The sequence below is a fragment of the Hordeum vulgare genome, chromosome 2H (genome assembly GCF_904849725.1).
Source record: "Hordeum vulgare subsp. vulgare chromosome 2H, MorexV3_pseudomolecules_assembly, whole genome shotgun sequence".
NCBI classification, from domain to species: domain Eukaryota; kingdom Viridiplantae; phylum Streptophyta; class Magnoliopsida; order Poales; family Poaceae; genus Hordeum; species Hordeum vulgare.
In genome coordinates, this window is record NC_058519.1 from 577082669 (window position 1) to 577099438 (window position 16770).

Consider the following 16770-nt stretch of genomic DNA (forward strand, 5'->3'; position numbering starts at 1 on the left):
CATCAGAACTCCAAAGTTAAGCGTGCTTGGGCGAGAGTAGTACTAGGATGGGTGACCTCCTGGGAAGTCCTCGTGTTGCATTCCCCTTTTTAAATATATTTTTACGCCACGTGACAAGGATGACGCGGGAGCGTGATCTATATGACCTCATTTTCTTATTTTTGACGATTACTGTGTGACTTTTCCCACCGCGCTTGACACCCAACGACTAGTAGTAGTAGTAGTAGTAGGGGCAAGCATAAGGAACAAATAGATAGTTTCATTTGGGATGCGATCATACCAGCACTAAAGCACCGGATCGCATCAGAACTCCGAAGTTAAGCGTGCTTGGGCGAGAGTAGTACTAGGATGGGTGACCTCCTGGGAAGTCCTCGTGTTGCATTCCCCTTTTTAAATATATTTTTGCGCCACGTGACAAGGATGACGCGGGACCGTGATCTATATGACCTCATTTTCTTATTTTTGACGATTACTGTGTGACTTTTCTCACCGCGCTTGACACCCAACGACTAGTAGTACTAGTAGTAGTAGTAGTAGTAGGGGCAAGCATAAGGAACAAATAGATAGTTGCATGTCGTATGCGATCATACCAGCACTAAAGCACCGGATCCCATCAGAACTCCGAAGTTAAGCGTGCTTGGGCGAGAGTAGTACTAGGATGGGTGACCTCCTGGGAAGTCCTCGTGTTGCATTCCCCTTTTTAAATATATTTTTGCGCCACGTGACAAGGATGACGCGGGAGGGTGATCTATATGACCTCATTTTCTTATTTTTGACGATTACTGTGTGACTTTTCCCACCGCGCTTGACACCCAACGACTAGTAGTAGTAGTAGTAGTAGTAGTAGTAGTAGTAGTAGTAGTAGTAGGGGCAAGCATAAGGAACAAATAGATAGTTGCATGTCGGATGCGATCATACCAGCACTAAAGCACCGGATCCCATCAGAACTGCGAAGTTAAGCGTGCTTGGGCGAGAGTAGTACTAGGATGGGTGACTTCCTGGGAAGTACTCGTGTTGCATTCCCCTTTTTAAATATATTTTTGCGCCACGTGACAAGGATGACGCGGGACCGTGATCTATATGACCTCATTTTCTTATTTTTGACGATTACTGTGTGACTTTTCCCACCGCGCTTGACACCCAACGACTAGTAGTAGTAGTAGTAGTAGTAGTAGTAGTAGTAGGGGCAAGCATAAGGAACAAATAGATAGTTGCATGTCGGATGCGATCATACCAGCACTAAAGCACCGGATCCCATCAGAACTCCGAAGTTAAGCGTGCTTGGGCGAGAGTAGTACTAGGATGGGTGACCTCCTGGGAAGTCCTCGTGTTGCATTCCCCTTTTTAAATATATTTTTGCGCCACGTGACAAGGATGATGCGGGAGCGTGATCTATATGACCTTATTTTCTTATTTTTGACGATTACTGTGTGACTTTTCCCACCGCGCTTGACACCCAACGACTAGTAGTAGTAGTAGTAGTAGTAGGGGCAAGCATAAGGAACAAATAGATAGTTGCATGTCGGATGCGATCATACCAGCACTAAAGCACCGGATCCCATCAGAACTCCGAAGTTAAGCGTGCTTGGGCGAGAGTAGTACTAGGATGGGTGACCTCCTGGGAAGTCCTCGTGTTGCATTCCCCTTTTTAAATATATTTTTGCGCCACGTGACAAGGATGACGCGGGAGGGTGATCTATATGACCTCATTTTCTTATTTTTGACGATTACTGTGTGACTTTTCCCACCGCGCTTGACACCCAACGACTAGTAGTAGTAGTAGTAGTAGTAGTAGTAGTAGTAGTAGTAGTAGTAGTAGGGGCAAGCATAAGGAACAAATAGATAGTTGCATGTCGGATGCGATCATACCAGCACTAAAGCACCGGATCCCATCAGAACTGCGAAGTTAAGCGTGCTTGGGCGAGAGTAGTACTAGGATGGGTGACTTCCTGGGAAGTACTCGTGTTGCATTCCCCTTTTTAAATATATTTTTGCGCCACGTGACAAGGATGACGCGGGACCGTGATCTATATGACCTCATTTTCTTATTTTTGACGATTACTGTGTGACTTTTCCCACCGCGCTTGACACCCAACGACTAGTAGTAGTAGTAGTAGTAGTAGTAGTAGTAGTAGGGGCAAGCATAAGGAACAAATAGATAGTTGCATGTCGGATGCGATCATACCAGCACTAAAGCACCGGATCCCATCAGAACTCCGAAGTTAAGCGTGCTTGGGCGAGAGTAGTACTAGGATGGGTGACCTCCTGGGAAGTCCTCGTGTTGCATTCCCCTTTTTAAATATATTTTTGCGCCACGTGACAAGGATGATGCGGGAGCGTGATCTATATGACCTCATTTTCTTATTTTTGACGATTACTGTGTGACTTTTCCCACCGCGCTTGACACCCAACGACTAGTAGTAGTAGTAGTAGTAGTAGGGGCAAGCATAAGGAACAAATAGATAGTTGCATGTCGGATGCGATCATACCAGCACTAAAGCATCGGATCCCATCAGAACTCCGAAGTTAAGCGTGCTTGGGCGAGAGTAGTACTAGGATGGGTGACCTCCTGGGAAGTCCTCGTGTTGCATTCCCCTTTTTAAATATATTTTTACGCCACGTGACAAGGATGACGCGGGAGCGTGATCTATATGACCTCATTTTCTTATTTTTGACGATTACTGTGTGACTTTTCCCATCGCGCTTGACACCCAACGACTAGTAGTAGTAGTAGTAGTAGTAGGGGCAAGCATAAGGAACAAATAGATAGTTTCATGTGGGATGCGATCATACCAGCACTAAAGCACCGGATCCCATCAGAACTCCGAAGTTAAGCGTGCTTGGGCGAGAGTAGTACTAGGATGGGTGACCTCCTGGGAAGTCCTCGTGTTGCATTCCCCTTTTTAAATATATTTTTGCGCCACGTGACAAGGATGACGCGGGACCGTGATCTATATGACCTCATTTTATTATTTTTGACGATTACTGTGTGACTTTTCCCACCGCGCTTGACACCCAACGACTAGTAGTACTAGTAGTAGTAGTAGTAGTAGGGGCAAGCATAAGGAACAAATAGATAGTGGCATGTCGTATGCGATCATACCAGCACTAAAGCACCGGATCCCATCAGAACTCCGAAGTTAAGCGTGCTTGGGCGAGAGTAGTACTAGGATGGGTGACCTCCTGGGAAGTCCTCGTGTTGCATTCCCCTTTTTAAATATATTTTTGCGCCACGTGACAAGGATGACGCGGGAGGGTGATCTATATGACCTCATTTTCTTATTTTTGACGATTACTGTGTGACTTTTCCCACCGCGCTTGACACCCAACGACTAGTAGTAGTAGTAGTAGTAGTAGTAGTAGTAGTAGTAGTAGTAGTAGGGGCAAGCATAAGGAACAAATAGATAGTTGCATGTCGGATGCGATCATACCAGCACTAAAGCACCGGATCCCATCAGAACTGCGAAGTTAAGCGTGCTTGGGCGAGAGTAGTACTAGGATGGGTGACTTCCTGGGAAGTACTCGTGTTGCATTCCCCTTTTTAAATATATTTTTGCGCCACGTGACAAGGATGACGCGGGACCGTGATCTATATGACCTCATTTTCTTATTTTTGACGATTACTGTGTGACTTTTCCCACCGCGCTTGACACCCAACGACTAGTAGTAGTAGTAGTAGTAGTAGTAGTAGTAGTAGTAGTAGGGGCAAGCATAAGGAACAAATAGATAGTTGCATGTCGGATGCGATCATACCAGCACTAAAGCACCGGATCCCATGAGAACTCCGAAGTTAAGCGTGCTTGGGCGAGAGTAGTACTAGGATGGGTGACCTCCTGGGAAGTCCTCGTGTTGCATTCCCCTTTTTAAATATATTTTTGCGCCACGTGACAAGGATGACGCGGGAGCGTGATCTATATGACCTCATTTTCTTATTTTTGACGATTACTGTGTGAATTTTTCCACCGCGCTTGACACCCAACGACTAGTAGTAGTAGTAGTAGTAGTAGTAGTAGTAGTAGGAGCAAGCATAAGGAACAAATAGATAGTTGCATGTCGGATGCGATCATACCAACACTAAAGCACCGGATCCCATCGGAACTCCGAAGTTAAGTGTGCTTGGGCGAGAGTACTACTAGGATGGGTGACCTCCTGGGAAGTCCTCGTGTTGCATTCCGCTTTTTAAATATATTTTTGCGCCACGTGACAAGGATGACGCGGGAGCGTGATCTATATGACCTCATTTTCTTATTTTTGACGATTACTGTGTGACTTTTCCCACCGCGCTTGACACCCAACGACTAGTAGTAGTAGTAGTAGTAGTAGTAGTAGTAGTAGTAGGGGCAAGCATAAGGAACAAATAGATAGTTGCATGTCGGATGCGATCATACCAGCACTAAAGCACCGGATCCCATCACAACTCCGAAGTTAAGCGTGCTTGGGCGAGAGTAGTACTAGGATGGGTGACCTCCTGGGAAGTCCTCGTGTTGCATTCCCCTTTTTAAATATATTTTTGCGCCACGTGACAAGGATGACGCGGGAGCGTGATCTATATGACCTCATTTTCTTATTTTTGACGATTAGTGTGTGACTTTTCCCACCGCGCTTGACACCCAACCACTAGTAGTAGTAGTAGTAGTAGTAGGGGCAAGCATAAGGAACAAATAGATAGTTGCATGTTGGATGCGATCATACCAGCACTAAAGCACCGGATCCCATCAGAACTCCGAAGTTAAGCGTGCTTGGGCGAGAGTAGTACTAGGATGGGTGACCTCCTGGGAAGTCCTCGTGTTGCATTCCCCTTTTTAAATATATTTTTGCGCCACGTGACAAGGATGACGCGGGAGCGTGATCTATATGACCTCATTTTCTTATTTTTGACGATTACTGTGTGACTTTTCCCACCGCGCTTGACACCCAACGACTAGTAGTAGTAGTAGTAGTAGGGGCAAGCATAAGGAACAAATAGATAGTTGCATGTCGGATGCGATCATACCAGCACTAAAGCACCGGATCCCATCAGAACTCCGAAGTTAAGCGTGCTTGGGCGAGAGTAGTACTAGGATGGGTGACCTCCTGGGAAGTCCTCGTGTTGCATTCCCCTTTTTAAATATATTTTTGCGCCACGTGACAAGGATGACGCGGGAGCGTGATCTATATGACCTCATTTTCTTATTTTTGACGATTACTGTGTGACTTTTCCCACCGCGCTTGACACCCAACGACTAGTAGTAGTAGTAGTAGTAGTAGTAGTAGGGGCAAGCATAAGGAACAAATAGATAGTTGCATGTCGGATGCGATCATACCAGCACTAAAGCACCGGATCCCATCAGAACTCCGAAGTTAAGCGTGCTTGGGCGAGAGTAGTACTAGGATGGGTGACCTCCTGGGAAGTCCTCGTGTTGCATTCCCCTTTTTAAATATATTTTTGCGCCACGTGACAAGGATGACGCGGGAGCGTGATCTATATGACCTCATTTTCTTATTTTTGACGATTACTGTGTGACTTTTCCCACCGCGCTTGACACCCAACGACTAGTAGTAGTAGTAGTAGTAGTAGTAGTAGTACTAGTAGTAGTAGGGGCAAGCATAAGGAACAAATAGATAGTTGCATGTCGGATGCGATCATACCAGCACTAAAGCACCGGATCCCATTAGAACTCCGAAGTTAAGCGTGCTTGGGCGAGAGTAGTACTAGGATGGGTGACCTCCTGGGAAGTCCTCGTGTTGCATTCCCCTTTTTAAATATATTTTTGCGCCACGTGACAAGGATGACGCGGGAGCGTGATCTATATGACCTCATTTTCTTATTTTTGACGATTACTGTGTGACTTTTCCCACCGCGCTTGACACCCAACGACTAGTAGTAGTAGTAGTAGTAGTAGTAGTAGTAGTAGTAGTAGTAGTAGGGGCAAGCATAAGGAACAAATAGATAGTTGGATGTCGGATGCGATCATACCAGCACTAAAGCACCGGATCCCATCAGAACTCCGAAGTTAAGCGTGCTTGGGCGAGAGTAGTACTAGGATGGGTGACCTCCTCGGAAGTCCTCGTGTTGCATTCCCCTTTTTAAATATATTTTTGCGCCACGTGACAAGGATGACGCGGGAGCGTGATCTATATGACCTCATTTTCTTATTTTTGACGATTACTGTGTGACTTTTCCCACCGCGCTTGACACCCAACGACTAGTAGTAGTAGTAGTAGTAGTAGGGGCAAGCATAAGGAACAAATAGATAGTTGCATGTCGGATGCGATCATACCAGCACTAAAGCACCGGATCCCATCAGAACTCCGAAGTTAAGCGTGCTTGGGCGAGAGTAGTACTAGGATGGGTGACCTCCTGGGAAGTCCTTGTGTTGCATTCCCCTTTTTAAATATATTTTTGCGCCACGTGACAAGGATGACGCGGGAGCGTGATCTATATGACCTCATTTTCTTATTTTTGACGATTACTGTGTGACTTTTCCCACCGCGCTTGACACCCAACGACTAGTAGTAGTAGTAGTAGTAGTAGGGGCAAGCATAAGGAACAAATAGATAGTTGCATGTCGGATGCGATCATACCAGCACTAAAGCACCGGATCCCATCAGAACTCCGAAGTTAAGCGTGCTTGGGCGAGAGTAGTACTAGGATGGGTGACCTCCTGGGAAGTCCTTGTGTTGCATTCCCCTTTTTAAATATATTTTTGCGCCACGTGACAAGGATGACGCGGGAGCGTGATCTATATGACCTCATTTTCTTATTTTTGACGATTACTGTGTGACTTTTCCCACCGCGCTTGACACCCAACGACTAGTAGTAGTAGTAGTAGTAGTAGTAGTAGTAGTAGTAGTAGGGGCAAGCATAAGGAACAAATAGATAGTTGCATGTCGGATGCGATCATACCAGCACTAAAGCACCGGATCCCATCAGAACTCCGAAGTTAAGCGTGCTTGGGCGAGAGTAGTACTAGGATGGGTGACCTCCTGGGAAGTCCTCGTGTTGCATTCCCCTTTTTAAATATATTTTTGCGCCACGTGACAAGGATGACGCGGGAGCGTGATCTATATGACCTCATTTTCTTATTTTTGACGATTACTGTGTGACTTTTCCCACCGCGCTTGACACCCAACGACTAGTAGTAGTAGTAGTAGTAGTAGTAGTAGTAGTAGTAGTAGTAGTAGTAGTAGTAGGGGCAAGCATAAGGAACAAATAGATAGTTGGATGTCGGATGCGATCATACCAGCACTAAAGCACCGGACAAGGATGGGTGACCTCCTCGGAAGTCCTCGTGTTGCATTCCCCTTTTTAAATATATTTTTGCGCCACGTGACAAGGATGACGCGGGAGCGTGATCTATATGACCTCATTTTCTTATTTTTGACGATTACTGTGTGACTTTTCCCACCGCGCTTGACACCCAACGACTAGTAGTAGTAGTAGTAGTAGTAGTAGTAGTAGGGGCAAGCATAAGGAACAAATAGATAGTTGCATGTCGGATGCGATCATACCAGCACTAAAGCACCGGATCCCATCAGAACTCCGAAGTTAAGCGTGCTTGGGCGAGAGTAGTACTAGGATGGGTGACCTCCTGGGAAGTCCTCGTGTTGCATTCCCCTTTTTAAATATATTTTTGCGCCACGTGACAAGGATGACGCGGGAGCGTGATCTATATGACCTCATTTTCTTATTTTTGACGATTACTGTGTGACTTTTCCCACCGCGCTTGACACCCAACGACTAGTAGTAGTAGTAGTAGTAGTAGTACTAGTAGTAGTAGGGGCAAGCATAAGGAACAAATAGATAGTTGCATGTCGGATGCGATCATACCAGCACTAAAGCACCGGATCCCATTAGAACTCCGAAGTTAAGCGTGCTTGGGCGAGAGTAGTACTAGGATGGGTGACCTCCTGGGAAGTCCTCGTGTTGCATTCCCCTTTTTAAATATATTTTTGCGCCACGTGACAAGGATGACGCGGGAGCGTGATCTATATGACCTCATTTTCTTATTTTTGACGATTACTGTGTGACTTTTCCCACCGCGCTTGACACCCAACGACTAGTAGTAGTAGTAGTAGTAGTAGTAGTAGTAGTAGTAGTACTAGTAGTAGTAGTAGTAGTAGTAGTAGTAGTAGTAGTAGTAGGGGCAAGCATAAGGAACAAATAGATAGTTGGATGTCGGATGCGATCATACCAGCACTAAAGCACCGGATCCCATCAGAACTCCGAAGTTAAGCGTGCTTGGGCGAGAGTAGTACTAGGATGGGTGACCTCCTGGGAAGTCCTCGTGTTGCATTCCCCTTTTTAAATATATTTTTGCGCCACGTGACAAGGATGACGCGGGAGCGTGATCTATATGACCTCATTTTCTTATTTTTGACGATTACTGTGTGACTTTTCCCACCGCGCTTGACACCCAACGACTAGTAGTAGTAGTAGTAGTAGGGGCAAGCATAAGGAACAAATAGATAGTTGCATGTCGGATGCGATCATACCAGCACTAAAGCACCGGATCCCATCAGAACTCCGAAGTTAAGCGTGCTTGGGCGAGAGTAGTACTAGGATGGGTGACCTCCTGGGAAGTCCTCGTGTTGCATTCCCTTTTTAAATATATTTTTGCGCCACGTGACAAGGATGACGCGGGAGCGTGATCTATATGACCTCATTTTCTTATTTTTGACGATTACTGTGTGACTTTTCCCACCGCGCTTGACACCCAACGACTAGTAGTAGTAGTAGTAGTAGTAGTAGTAGTAGGGGCAAGCATAAGGAACAAATAGATAGTTGGATGTCGGATGCGATCATACCAGCACTAAAGCACCGGATCCCATCAGAACTCCGAAGTTAAGCGTGCTTGGGCGAGAGTAGTACTAGGATGGGTGACCTCCTGGGAAGTCCTCGTGTTGCATTCCCCTTTTTAAATATATTTTTGCGCCACGTGACAAGGATGACGCGGGAGCGTGATCTATATGACCTCATTTTCTTATTTTTGACGATTACTGTGTGACTTTTCCCACCGCGCTTGACACCCAACGACTAGTAGTAGTAGTAGTAGTAGGGGCAAGCATAAGGAACAAATAGATAGTTGCATGTCGGATGCGATCATACCAGCACTAAAGCACCGGATCCCATCAGAACTCCGAAGTTAAGCGTGCTTGGGCGAGAGTAGTACTAGGATGGGTGACCTCCTCGGAAGTCCTCGTGTTGCATTCCCTTTTTAAATATATTTTTGCGCCACGTGACAAGGATGACGCGGGAGCGTGATCTATATGACCTCATTTTCTTATTTTTGACGATTACTGTGTGACTTTTCCCACCGCGCTTGACACCCAACGACTAGTAGTAGTAGTAGTAGTAGTAGTAGTAGTACTAGTAGTAGTAGGGGCAAGCATAAGGAACAAATAGATAATTGCATGTCGGATGCGATCATACCAGCACTAAAGCACCGGATCCCATTAGAACTCCGAAGTTAAGCGTGCTTGGGCGAGAGTAGTACTAGGATGGGTGACCTCCTGGGAAGTCCTCGTGTTGCATTCCCCTTTTTAAATATATTTTTGCACCACGTGACAAGGATGACGCGGGAGCGTGATCTATATGACCTCATTTTCTTATTTTTGACGATTACTGTGTGACTTTTCCCACCGCGCTTGACACCCAACGACTAGTAGTAGTAGTAGTAGTAGTAGTAGTAGTAGTAGTAGGGGCAAGCATAAGGAACAAATAGATAGTTGCATGTCGGGTGCGATCATACCAGCACTAAAGCACCGGATCCCATCAGAACTCCGAAGTTAAGCGCGCTTGGGCGAGATTAGTACTAGGATGGGTGACCTCCTGGGAAGTCCTCGTGTTGCATTCCCCTTTTTAAATATATTTTTGCGCCACGTGACAAGGATGACGCGGGCCCGTGATCTATATGACCTCATTTTCTTATTTTTGGCGATTACTCTGTGACTTTTCTCACCGCGCTTGACACCCAACGACTAGTAGTAGTAGTAGTAGTAGTAGTAGTAGTAGGGGCAAGCATAACGAACAAAAAGATAGTTGCATGTCGGATGCGATCATACCAGCACTAAAGCACCGGATCCCATCAGAACTCCGAAGTTAAGCGTGCTTGGGCGAGAGTAGTACTAGGATGGGTGACCTCCTGGGAAGTCCTCGTGTTGCATTCCCTTTTTAAATATATTTTTGCGCCACGTGACAAGGATGACGCGGGAGCGTGATCTATATGACCCCATTTTCTTATTTTTGACGATTACTGTGTGACTTTTGCCACCGCGCTTGACACCCAACGACTAGTAGTAGTAGTAGTAGTAGTAGTAGTAGTAGTAGTAGTAGTAGTAGTAGGGGCAAGCATAAGGAACAAATAGATAGTTGCATGTCGGATGCGATCATAGCAGCACTAAAGCACCGGATCCCATCAGAACTCCGAAGTTAAGCATGCTTGGGCGAGAGTAGTACTAGGATGGGTGACCTCTTGGGAAGTCCTCGTGTTGCATTCCCCTTTTTAAATATATTTTTGCGCCACGTGACAAGGATGACGCGGGACCGTGATCTATATGACCTCATTTTCTTATTTTTGACGATTACTGTGTGACTTTTCCCACCGCGCTTGACACCCAACGACTAGTAGTAGTAGTAGTAGTAGTAGTAGTAGGGGCAAGCATAAGGAACAAATAGATAGTTGCATGTCGGATGCGATCATACCAGCACTAAAGCACAGGATCCCATCAGAACTACGAAGTTAAGCGTGCTTGGGCGAGAGTAGTACTAGGATGGGTGACCTCCTGGGAAGTCCTCGTGTTGCATTCCCCTTTTTAAATATATTTTTGCGCCACGTGACAAGGATGACGCGGGACCGTGATCTATATGACCTCATTTTCTTATTTTTGACGATTACTGTGTGACTTTTTCCACCGCGCTTGACACCCAACCACTAGTAGTAGTAGTAGTAGTAGGGGCAAGCATAAGGAACAAATAGATAGTTGCATGTCGGATGGGATCATACCAGCACTAAAGCACCATATCCCATCAGAACTCCGAAGTTAAGCGTGCTTGGGCGAGAGTAGTACTAGGATGGGTGACCTCCTGGGAAGTCCTCGTGTTGCATTCCCCTTTTTAAATATATTTTTGCGCCACGTGACAAGGATGACGCGGGAGCGTGATCTATATGACCTCATTTTCTTATTTTTGACGATTACTGTGTGACTTTTCCCACCGCGCTTGACACCCAACGACTAGTAGTAGTAGTAGTAGTAGTAGTAGTAGTAGTAGTACGGGCAAGCATACGGAACAAATAGATAGTTGCATGTCGGATGCGATCATACGAGCACTAATGCACCGGATCCCATCAGAACTCCGAATTTAACCGTGCTTGGGCGAGAGTAGTACTAGGATGGGTGACCTCCTGGGAAGTCCTTGTGTTGCATTCCCCTTTTTAAATATATTTTTGCGCCACGTGACAAGGATGACGCGGGAGCGTGATCTATATGACCTCATTTTCTTATTTTTGACGATTACTGTGTGACTTTTTCCACCGCGCTTGACACCCAACGACTAGTAGTAGTAGTAGTAGTAGGGGCAAGCATAAGGAACAAATAGATAGTTGCATGTCGGATGCGATCATACCAGCACTAAAGCACCATATCCCATCAGAACTCTGAAGTTAAGCGTGCTTGGGCGAGAGTAGTACTAGGATGGGTGACCTCCTGGGAAGTCCTCGTGTTGCATTCCCCTTTTTAAATATATTTTTGCGCCACGTGACAAGGATGACGCGGGAGCGTGATCTATATGACCTCATTTTCTTATTTTTGACGATTACTGTGTGACTTTTCCCACCGCGCTTGACACCCAACGACTAGTAGTAGTAGTAGTAGTACGGGCAAGCATACGGAACAAATAGATAGTTGCATGACGGATGCGATCATACCAGCACTAATGCACCGGATCCCATCAGAACTCCGAAGTTAAGCGTGCTTGGGCGAGAGTAGTACTAGGATGGGTGACCTCCTGGGAAGTCCTTGTGTTGCATTCCCCTTTTTAAATATATTTTTGCGCCACGTGACAAGGATGACGCGGGAGCGTGATCTATATGACCTCATTTTCTTATTTTTGACGATTACTGTGTGACTTTTCCCACCGCGCTTGACACCCAACGACTAGTAGTAGTAGTAGTAGTAGTAGTAGTAGTAGTAGTAGTAGTAGGAGTAGTAGTAGTAGGGGCAAGCATAAGGAACAAATAGATAGTTGCATGTCGGATGCGATCATACCAGCACTAAAGCACCGGATCCCATCAGAACTCCGAAGTTAAGCGTGCTTGGGCGAGAGTAGTACTAGGATGGGTGACCTCCTGGGAAGTTCTCGTGTTGCATTCCCCTTTTAAAATATATTTTTGCGCCACGTGACAAGGATGACGCGGGAGCGTGATCTATATGACCTCATTTTCTTATTTTTGACGATTACTGTGTGACTTTTCCCACCGCGCTTGACACCCAACGACTAGTAGTAGTAGTAGTAGTAGTAGTAGTAGTAGGGGCAAGCATAAGGAACAAATAGATAGTTGCATGTCGTATGCGATCATACCAGCACTAAAGCACCGGATCCCATCACAACTCCGAAGTTAAGCGTGCTTGGGCGAGAGTAGTACTAGGATGGGTGACCTCCTGGGAAGTCCTCGTGTTGCATTTCCCTTTTTAAATATATTTTTGCGCCACGCGATAAGGATGACGCGGGAGCGTGATCTATATGACCTCATTTTCTTATTTTTGACGATTACTGTGTGACTTTTCCCACCGCGCTTGACACCCAACGACTAGTAGTAGTAGTAGTACTAGTAGTAGTAGTATTAGGGGCAAGCATAAGGAACAAATAGATAGTTGCATGTCAGATGCGATCATACCAGCACTAAAGCACCGGATCCCATCAGAACTCCGAAGTTAAGCGCGCTTGGGCGAGAGTAGTACTAGGATGGGTGACCTCCTGGGAAGTCCTCGTGTTGCATTCCCCATTTTAAATATATTTTTGCGCCACGTGACAAGGATGACGCGGGACCGTGATCTATATGACCTCATTTTCTTATTTTTGACGATTACTGTGTGACTTTTCCCACCGCGCTTGACACCCAACGACTAGTAGTAGTAGTAGTAGTAGTAGTAGTAGTAGTAGTAGTAGTAGTAGTAGTAGTAGTAGTAGTAGTAGTAGTAGTAGTAGTAGTAGTAGTAGTAGTAGTAGTAGTAGTAGTAGTAGTAGTAGTAGGGGCAAGCATAAGGAACAAATAGATAGTTGCATGTTGGATGCGACCATACCAGCACTAAAGCACCGGATCCCATCAGAACTCCGAAGTTAAGCGTGCTTGGGCGACAGTAGTACTAGGATGGGTGACCTCCTGGGAAGTCCTCGTGTTGCATTCCCCTTTTTAAATATATTTTTGCGCCACGTGACAAGGATGACGCGGGACCGTGATCTATATGACCTCATTTTCTTATTTTTGACAATTACTGTGTGACTTTTCCCACCACGCTTGACACCCAACCACTAGTAGTAGTAGTAGTAGTAGGGGCAAGCATAAGGAACAAATAGATAGTTGCATGTCGGATGCGATCATACCAGCACTAAAGCACCGGATCCCATCAGAACTCTGAAGTTAAGCGTGCTTGGGCGAGAGTAGTACTAGGATGGGTGACCTCCTGGGAAGTCCTCGTGTTGCATTCCCCTTTTTAAATATATTTTTGCGCCACCTGACAAGGATGACGCGGGAGCGTGATCTATATGACCTCATTTTCTTATTTTTGACGATTACTGTGTGACTTTTCCCACCGCGCTTGACACCCAACGACTAGTAGTAGTAGTAGTAGTAGTAGGGCAAGCATAAGGAACAAATAGATAGTTGCATGTCGGATGCGATCATACCAGCACTAAAGCACCGGATCCCATTAGAACTCCGAAGTTAAGCGTGCTTGGGCGAGAGTAGTACTAGGATGGGTGACCTCCTGGGAAGTCCTCGTGTTGCATTCCCCTTTTTAAATATATTTTTGCGCCACGTGACAAGGATGACGCGGGAGCGTGATCTATATGACCTCATTTTCTTATTTTTGACGATTACTGTGTGACTTTTCCCACCGCGCTTGACACCCAACGACTAGTAGTAGTACTAGTAGTAGTAGTAGTAGTAGTAGTAGTAGTAGTAGTAGTAGTAGTAGTAGTAGTAGTAGTAGTAATAGTAGTAGGGGCAAGCATAAGGAACAAATAGATAGTTGCATGTCGGATGCGATCATACCAGCATTAAAGCACCGGATCCCATCAGAACTCCGAAGTTAAGCGTGCTTGGGCGAGAGTAGTACTAGGATGGGTGACCTCCTGGGAAGTCCTCGTGTTGCATTCCCCTTTTTAAATATATTTTTGCGCCACGTGACAAGGATGACGCGGGAGCGTGATCTATATGACCTCATTTTCTTATTTTTGACGATTACTGTGTGACTTTTCCCACCGCGCTTGACACCCAACGACTAGTAGTAGTAGTAGTAGTAGTGGTAGTAGTAGTAGTAGGGGCAAGCATAAGGAACAAATAGATAGTTGCATGTCGGATGCGATCATACCAGCACTAAAGCACCGGATCCCATCAGAACTCCGAAGTTAAGCGTGCTTGGGCGAGAGTAGTACTAGGATAGGTGACCTCCTGGGAAGTCCTCGTGTTGCATTCCCCTTTTTAAATATATTTTTGCGCCACGTGACAAGGATGACGCGGGAGCGTGATCTATATGACCTCATTTTCTTATTTTTGACGATTACTGTGTGACTTTTCCCACCGCGCTTGACACCCAACGACTAGTAGTAGTAGTAGTAGTAGTAGTAGTAGTAATAGTAGTAGTAGGGGCAAGCATAAGGAACAAATAGATAGTTGCATGTCGGATGCGATCATACCAGCACTAAAGCACCGGATCCCATCAGAACTCCGAAGTTAAGCGTGCTTGGGCGAGGGTAGTACTAGGATGGGTGACCTTCTGGGAAGTCCTCGTGTTGCATTCCCCTTTTTAAATATATTTTTGCGCCACGTGACAAGGTTGACGCGGGAACGTGATCTATATGACCTCATTTTCTTATTTTTGACGATTACTGTGTGACTTTTCCCACCGCGCTTGACACCCAACGACTAGTAGTAGTAGTAGTAGTAGTAGTAGTAGTAGTAGTAGGGGCAAGCATAAGGAACAAATAGATAGTTGCATGTCGGATGCGATCATACCAGCACTAAAGCACCGGATCCCATCAGAACTCCGAAGTTAAGCGTGCTTGGGTGAGAGTAGTACTAGGATGGGTGACCTCCTGGGAAGTCCTCGTGTTGCCCCCTTTTTAAATATATTTTTGCACCACGTGACAAGGATGACGCGGGAGCGTGATCTATATGACCTCATTTTCTTATTTTTGACGATTATTGTGTGACTTTTCCCACCGCGCTTGACACCCAACGACTAGTAGTAGTAGTAGTAGTAGTAGTAGTAGGGGCAAGCATAAGGAACAAATAGATAGTTGCATGTCGGATGCGATCATACCAGCACTAAAGCACCGGATCCCATCAGAACTCCGAAGTTAAGCGTGCTTGGGCGAGAGTAGTACTAGGATGGGTGACCTCCTGGGAAGTCCTCGTGTTGCATTCCCCTTTTTAAATATATTTTTGCGCCACGTGACAAGGATGACGCGGGACCGTGATCTATATGACCTCATTTTCTTATTTTTGACGATTATTGTGTGACTTTTCCCACCGCGCTTGACACCCAACGACTAGTAGTAGTAGTAGTAGTAGTAGTAGTAGGGGCAAGCATAAGGAACAAATAGATAGTTGCATGTCGGATGCGATCATACCAGCACTAAAGCACCGGATCCCATCAGAACTCCGAAGTTAAGCGTGCTTGGGCGAGAGTAGTACTAGGATGGGTGACCTCCTGGGAAGTCCTCGTGTTGCATTCCCCTTTTTAAATATATTTTTGCGCCACGTGACAAGGATGACGCGGGACCGTGATCTATATGACCTCATTTTCTTATTTTTGACGATTACTGTGTGACTTTTCCCACCGCGCTTGACACCCAACGACTAGTAGTAGTAGTAGTAGTAGTAGTAGTAGTAGTAGTAGTAGTAGTAGTAGGGGCAAGCATAAGGAACAAATAGATAGTTGCATGTCGGATGCGATCATACCAGCACTAAAGCACCGGATCCCATCAGAACTCCGAAGTTAAGCGTGCTTGGGTGAGAGTAGTACTAGGATGGGTGACCTCCTGGGAAGTCCTCGTGTTGCCCCCTTTTTAAATATATTTTTGCACCACGTGACAAGGATGACGCGGGAGCGTGATCTATATGACCTCATTTTCTTATTTTTGACGATTATTGTGTGACTTTTCCCACCGCGCTTGACACCCAACGACTAGTAGTAGTAGTAGTAGTAGTAGTAGGGGCAAGCATAAGGAACAAATAGATAGTTGCATGTCGGATGCGATCATACCAGCACTAAAGCACCGGATCCCATCAGAACTCCGAAGTTAAGCGTGCTTGGGCGAGAGTAGTACTAGGATGGGTGACCTCCACCGCGCTTGACACCCAACGACTAGTAGTAGTAGTAGTAGTAGGGGCAAGCATAAGGAACAAATAGATAGTTGCATGTCGGATGCGATCATACCAGCACTAAAGCACCGGATCCCATCAGAACTCCGAAGTTAAGCGTGCTTGGGCGAGAGTAGTACTAGGATGGGTGACCTCGTGGGAAGTCCTCGTGTTGCATTCCCCTTTTTAAATATATTTTTGCGCC

General features: G+C 45.8%; 52 non-coding genes and 1 pseudogene across 52 annotated transcripts in view; all 53 read left to right on the forward strand.

Moving 5' to 3' along the window:
• The window catches only part of LOC123438341, a 119-nt gene extending 35 nt beyond the window's left edge, over window positions 1-84 (forward strand). The window contains exon 1 of the ribosomal RNA XR_006629489.1: window positions 1-84. This exon is cut by the window's left edge and continues 35 nt beyond it. This is a non-coding gene — a ribosomal RNA (5S ribosomal RNA).
• Window positions 85-266: 182 nt separating this feature from the next.
• Window positions 267-385, forward strand: LOC123436814. Its single transcript, XR_006628024.1, has one exon. It is a non-coding gene; the product is annotated as a 5S ribosomal RNA (ribosomal RNA).
• A 191-nt stretch (window positions 386-576) lies between these two features.
• On the forward strand, window positions 577-695 carry LOC123435080. Its single transcript, XR_006626342.1, has one exon. It is a non-coding gene; the product is annotated as a 5S ribosomal RNA (ribosomal RNA).
• Window positions 696-904: 209 nt separating this feature from the next.
• On the forward strand, window positions 905-1023 carry LOC123432656. Its single transcript, XR_006624229.1, has one exon. It is a non-coding gene; the product is annotated as a 5S ribosomal RNA (ribosomal RNA).
• Window positions 1024-1220: 197 nt separating this feature from the next.
• LOC123434354 lies at window positions 1221-1339 on the forward strand. The gene has a single exon (XR_006625639.1). It is a non-coding gene; the product is annotated as a 5S ribosomal RNA (ribosomal RNA).
• Window positions 1340-1524: 185 nt separating this feature from the next.
• LOC123434355 lies at window positions 1525-1643 on the forward strand. The gene has a single exon (XR_006625640.1). It is a non-coding gene; the product is annotated as a 5S ribosomal RNA (ribosomal RNA).
• Window positions 1644-1855: 212 nt separating this feature from the next.
• On the forward strand, window positions 1856-1974 carry LOC123432657. Its single transcript, XR_006624230.1, has one exon. It is a non-coding gene; the product is annotated as a 5S ribosomal RNA (ribosomal RNA).
• A 197-nt stretch (window positions 1975-2171) lies between these two features.
• Window positions 2172-2290, forward strand: LOC123434357. The gene has a single exon (XR_006625642.1). It is a non-coding gene; the product is annotated as a 5S ribosomal RNA (ribosomal RNA).
• A 185-nt stretch (window positions 2291-2475) lies between these two features.
• Window positions 2476-2594, forward strand: LOC123436435. The gene has a single exon (XR_006627660.1). It is a non-coding gene; the product is annotated as a 5S ribosomal RNA (ribosomal RNA).
• A 185-nt stretch (window positions 2595-2779) lies between these two features.
• LOC123434358 lies at window positions 2780-2898 on the forward strand. Its single transcript, XR_006625643.1, has one exon. It is a non-coding gene; the product is annotated as a 5S ribosomal RNA (ribosomal RNA).
• Window positions 2899-3089: 191 nt separating this feature from the next.
• LOC123435081 lies at window positions 3090-3208 on the forward strand. Its single transcript, XR_006626343.1, has one exon. It is a non-coding gene; the product is annotated as a 5S ribosomal RNA (ribosomal RNA).
• A 209-nt stretch (window positions 3209-3417) lies between these two features.
• On the forward strand, window positions 3418-3536 carry LOC123432658. Its single transcript, XR_006624231.1, has one exon. It is a non-coding gene; the product is annotated as a 5S ribosomal RNA (ribosomal RNA).
• Window positions 3537-3739: 203 nt separating this feature from the next.
• Window positions 3740-3858, forward strand: LOC123435716. Its single transcript, XR_006626967.1, has one exon. It is a non-coding gene; the product is annotated as a 5S ribosomal RNA (ribosomal RNA).
• Window positions 3859-4055: 197 nt separating this feature from the next.
• LOC123432794 lies at window positions 4056-4174 on the forward strand. The gene has a single exon (XR_006624363.1). It is a non-coding gene; the product is annotated as a 5S ribosomal RNA (ribosomal RNA).
• A 200-nt stretch (window positions 4175-4374) lies between these two features.
• LOC123431706 lies at window positions 4375-4493 on the forward strand. The gene has a single exon (XR_006623295.1). It is a non-coding gene; the product is annotated as a 5S ribosomal RNA (ribosomal RNA).
• A 185-nt stretch (window positions 4494-4678) lies between these two features.
• LOC123434359 lies at window positions 4679-4797 on the forward strand. Its single transcript, XR_006625644.1, has one exon. It is a non-coding gene; the product is annotated as a 5S ribosomal RNA (ribosomal RNA).
• Window positions 4798-4979: 182 nt separating this feature from the next.
• Window positions 4980-5098, forward strand: LOC123434360. Its single transcript, XR_006625645.1, has one exon. It is a non-coding gene; the product is annotated as a 5S ribosomal RNA (ribosomal RNA).
• A 191-nt stretch (window positions 5099-5289) lies between these two features.
• Window positions 5290-5408, forward strand: LOC123434361. The gene has a single exon (XR_006625646.1). It is a non-coding gene; the product is annotated as a 5S ribosomal RNA (ribosomal RNA).
• A 206-nt stretch (window positions 5409-5614) lies between these two features.
• On the forward strand, window positions 5615-5733 carry LOC123435049. The gene has a single exon (XR_006626311.1). It is a non-coding gene; the product is annotated as a 5S ribosomal RNA (ribosomal RNA).
• Window positions 5734-5942: 209 nt separating this feature from the next.
• On the forward strand, window positions 5943-6061 carry LOC123436282. Its single transcript, XR_006627513.1, has one exon. It is a non-coding gene; the product is annotated as a 5S ribosomal RNA (ribosomal RNA).
• A 185-nt stretch (window positions 6062-6246) lies between these two features.
• On the forward strand, window positions 6247-6365 carry LOC123435248. Its single transcript, XR_006626505.1, has one exon. It is a non-coding gene; the product is annotated as a 5S ribosomal RNA (ribosomal RNA).
• A 185-nt stretch (window positions 6366-6550) lies between these two features.
• Window positions 6551-6669, forward strand: LOC123435249. The gene has a single exon (XR_006626506.1). It is a non-coding gene; the product is annotated as a 5S ribosomal RNA (ribosomal RNA).
• Window positions 6670-6872: 203 nt separating this feature from the next.
• Window positions 6873-6991, forward strand: LOC123434362. Its single transcript, XR_006625647.1, has one exon. It is a non-coding gene; the product is annotated as a 5S ribosomal RNA (ribosomal RNA).
• A 486-nt stretch (window positions 6992-7477) lies between these two features.
• On the forward strand, window positions 7478-7596 carry LOC123434363. The gene has a single exon (XR_006625648.1). It is a non-coding gene; the product is annotated as a 5S ribosomal RNA (ribosomal RNA).
• Window positions 7597-7796: 200 nt separating this feature from the next.
• LOC123435050 lies at window positions 7797-7915 on the forward strand. Its single transcript, XR_006626312.1, has one exon. It is a non-coding gene; the product is annotated as a 5S ribosomal RNA (ribosomal RNA).
• A 245-nt stretch (window positions 7916-8160) lies between these two features.
• On the forward strand, window positions 8161-8279 carry LOC123434364. The gene has a single exon (XR_006625649.1). It is a non-coding gene; the product is annotated as a 5S ribosomal RNA (ribosomal RNA).
• Window positions 8280-8461: 182 nt separating this feature from the next.
• On the forward strand, window positions 8462-8580 carry LOC123434365. The gene has a single exon (XR_006625650.1). It is a non-coding gene; the product is annotated as a 5S ribosomal RNA (ribosomal RNA).
• A 193-nt stretch (window positions 8581-8773) lies between these two features.
• LOC123434366 lies at window positions 8774-8892 on the forward strand. The gene has a single exon (XR_006625651.1). It is a non-coding gene; the product is annotated as a 5S ribosomal RNA (ribosomal RNA).
• Window positions 8893-9074: 182 nt separating this feature from the next.
• On the forward strand, window positions 9075-9193 carry LOC123436283. The gene has a single exon (XR_006627514.1). It is a non-coding gene; the product is annotated as a 5S ribosomal RNA (ribosomal RNA).
• Window positions 9194-9398: 205 nt separating this feature from the next.
• LOC123435051 lies at window positions 9399-9517 on the forward strand. The gene has a single exon (XR_006626313.1). It is a non-coding gene; the product is annotated as a 5S ribosomal RNA (ribosomal RNA).
• A 200-nt stretch (window positions 9518-9717) lies between these two features.
• Window positions 9718-9836, forward strand: LOC123438477. The gene has a single exon (XR_006629616.1). It is a non-coding gene; the product is annotated as a 5S ribosomal RNA (ribosomal RNA).
• A 194-nt stretch (window positions 9837-10030) lies between these two features.
• LOC123434369 lies at window positions 10031-10149 on the forward strand. The gene has a single exon (XR_006625653.1). It is a non-coding gene; the product is annotated as a 5S ribosomal RNA (ribosomal RNA).
• A 211-nt stretch (window positions 10150-10360) lies between these two features.
• On the forward strand, window positions 10361-10479 carry LOC123432215. The gene has a single exon (XR_006623809.1). It is a non-coding gene; the product is annotated as a 5S ribosomal RNA (ribosomal RNA).
• Window positions 10480-10670: 191 nt separating this feature from the next.
• On the forward strand, window positions 10671-10789 carry LOC123432421. Its single transcript, XR_006624004.1, has one exon. It is a non-coding gene; the product is annotated as a 5S ribosomal RNA (ribosomal RNA).
• A 182-nt stretch (window positions 10790-10971) lies between these two features.
• On the forward strand, window positions 10972-11090 carry LOC123432858. The gene has a single exon (XR_006624428.1). It is a non-coding gene; the product is annotated as a 5S ribosomal RNA (ribosomal RNA).
• A 200-nt stretch (window positions 11091-11290) lies between these two features.
• On the forward strand, window positions 11291-11409 carry LOC123433151. The gene has a single exon (XR_006624697.1). It is a non-coding gene; the product is annotated as a 5S ribosomal RNA (ribosomal RNA).
• Window positions 11410-11591: 182 nt separating this feature from the next.
• On the forward strand, window positions 11592-11710 carry LOC123431581. The gene has a single exon (XR_006623172.1). It is a non-coding gene; the product is annotated as a 5S ribosomal RNA (ribosomal RNA).
• Window positions 11711-11892: 182 nt separating this feature from the next.
• On the forward strand, window positions 11893-12011 carry LOC123435639. Its single transcript, XR_006626883.1, has one exon. It is a non-coding gene; the product is annotated as a 5S ribosomal RNA (ribosomal RNA).
• A 221-nt stretch (window positions 12012-12232) lies between these two features.
• Window positions 12233-12351, forward strand: LOC123437083. Its single transcript, XR_006628284.1, has one exon. It is a non-coding gene; the product is annotated as a 5S ribosomal RNA (ribosomal RNA).
• Window positions 12352-12545: 194 nt separating this feature from the next.
• Window positions 12546-12664, forward strand: LOC123432542. The gene has a single exon (XR_006624119.1). It is a non-coding gene; the product is annotated as a 5S ribosomal RNA (ribosomal RNA).
• Window positions 12665-12861: 197 nt separating this feature from the next.
• On the forward strand, window positions 12862-12980 carry LOC123438402. The gene has a single exon (XR_006629545.1). It is a non-coding gene; the product is annotated as a 5S ribosomal RNA (ribosomal RNA).
• Window positions 12981-13267: 287 nt separating this feature from the next.
• LOC123437852 lies at window positions 13268-13386 on the forward strand. Its single transcript, XR_006629019.1, has one exon. It is a non-coding gene; the product is annotated as a 5S ribosomal RNA (ribosomal RNA).
• Window positions 13387-13568: 182 nt separating this feature from the next.
• On the forward strand, window positions 13569-13687 carry LOC123435815. The gene has a single exon (XR_006627061.1). It is a non-coding gene; the product is annotated as a 5S ribosomal RNA (ribosomal RNA).
• A 184-nt stretch (window positions 13688-13871) lies between these two features.
• Window positions 13872-13990, forward strand: LOC123435052. The gene has a single exon (XR_006626314.1). It is a non-coding gene; the product is annotated as a 5S ribosomal RNA (ribosomal RNA).
• Window positions 13991-14238: 248 nt separating this feature from the next.
• Window positions 14239-14357, forward strand: LOC123435313. The gene has a single exon (XR_006626568.1). It is a non-coding gene; the product is annotated as a 5S ribosomal RNA (ribosomal RNA).
• Window positions 14358-14557: 200 nt separating this feature from the next.
• Window positions 14558-14676, forward strand: LOC123437075. The gene has a single exon (XR_006628277.1). It is a non-coding gene; the product is annotated as a 5S ribosomal RNA (ribosomal RNA).
• A 206-nt stretch (window positions 14677-14882) lies between these two features.
• LOC123434888 lies at window positions 14883-15001 on the forward strand. Its single transcript, XR_006626157.1, has one exon. It is a non-coding gene; the product is annotated as a 5S ribosomal RNA (ribosomal RNA).
• A 200-nt stretch (window positions 15002-15201) lies between these two features.
• LOC123432242 lies at window positions 15202-15320 on the forward strand. Its single transcript, XR_006623835.1, has one exon. It is a non-coding gene; the product is annotated as a 5S ribosomal RNA (ribosomal RNA).
• A 188-nt stretch (window positions 15321-15508) lies between these two features.
• On the forward strand, window positions 15509-15627 carry LOC123434370. Its single transcript, XR_006625654.1, has one exon. It is a non-coding gene; the product is annotated as a 5S ribosomal RNA (ribosomal RNA).
• Window positions 15628-15818: 191 nt separating this feature from the next.
• On the forward strand, window positions 15819-15937 carry LOC123434371. The gene has a single exon (XR_006625655.1). It is a non-coding gene; the product is annotated as a 5S ribosomal RNA (ribosomal RNA).
• Window positions 15938-16149: 212 nt separating this feature from the next.
• Window positions 16150-16268, forward strand: LOC123432243. The gene has a single exon (XR_006623836.1). It is a non-coding gene; the product is annotated as a 5S ribosomal RNA (ribosomal RNA).
• A 185-nt stretch (window positions 16269-16453) lies between these two features.
• On the forward strand, window positions 16454-16565 carry LOC123433534 (annotated as a pseudogene).
• A 62-nt stretch (window positions 16566-16627) lies between these two features.
• Window positions 16628-16746, forward strand: LOC123434946. The gene has a single exon (XR_006626211.1). It is a non-coding gene; the product is annotated as a 5S ribosomal RNA (ribosomal RNA).
• Window positions 16747-16770: the final 24 nt, after the last annotated feature.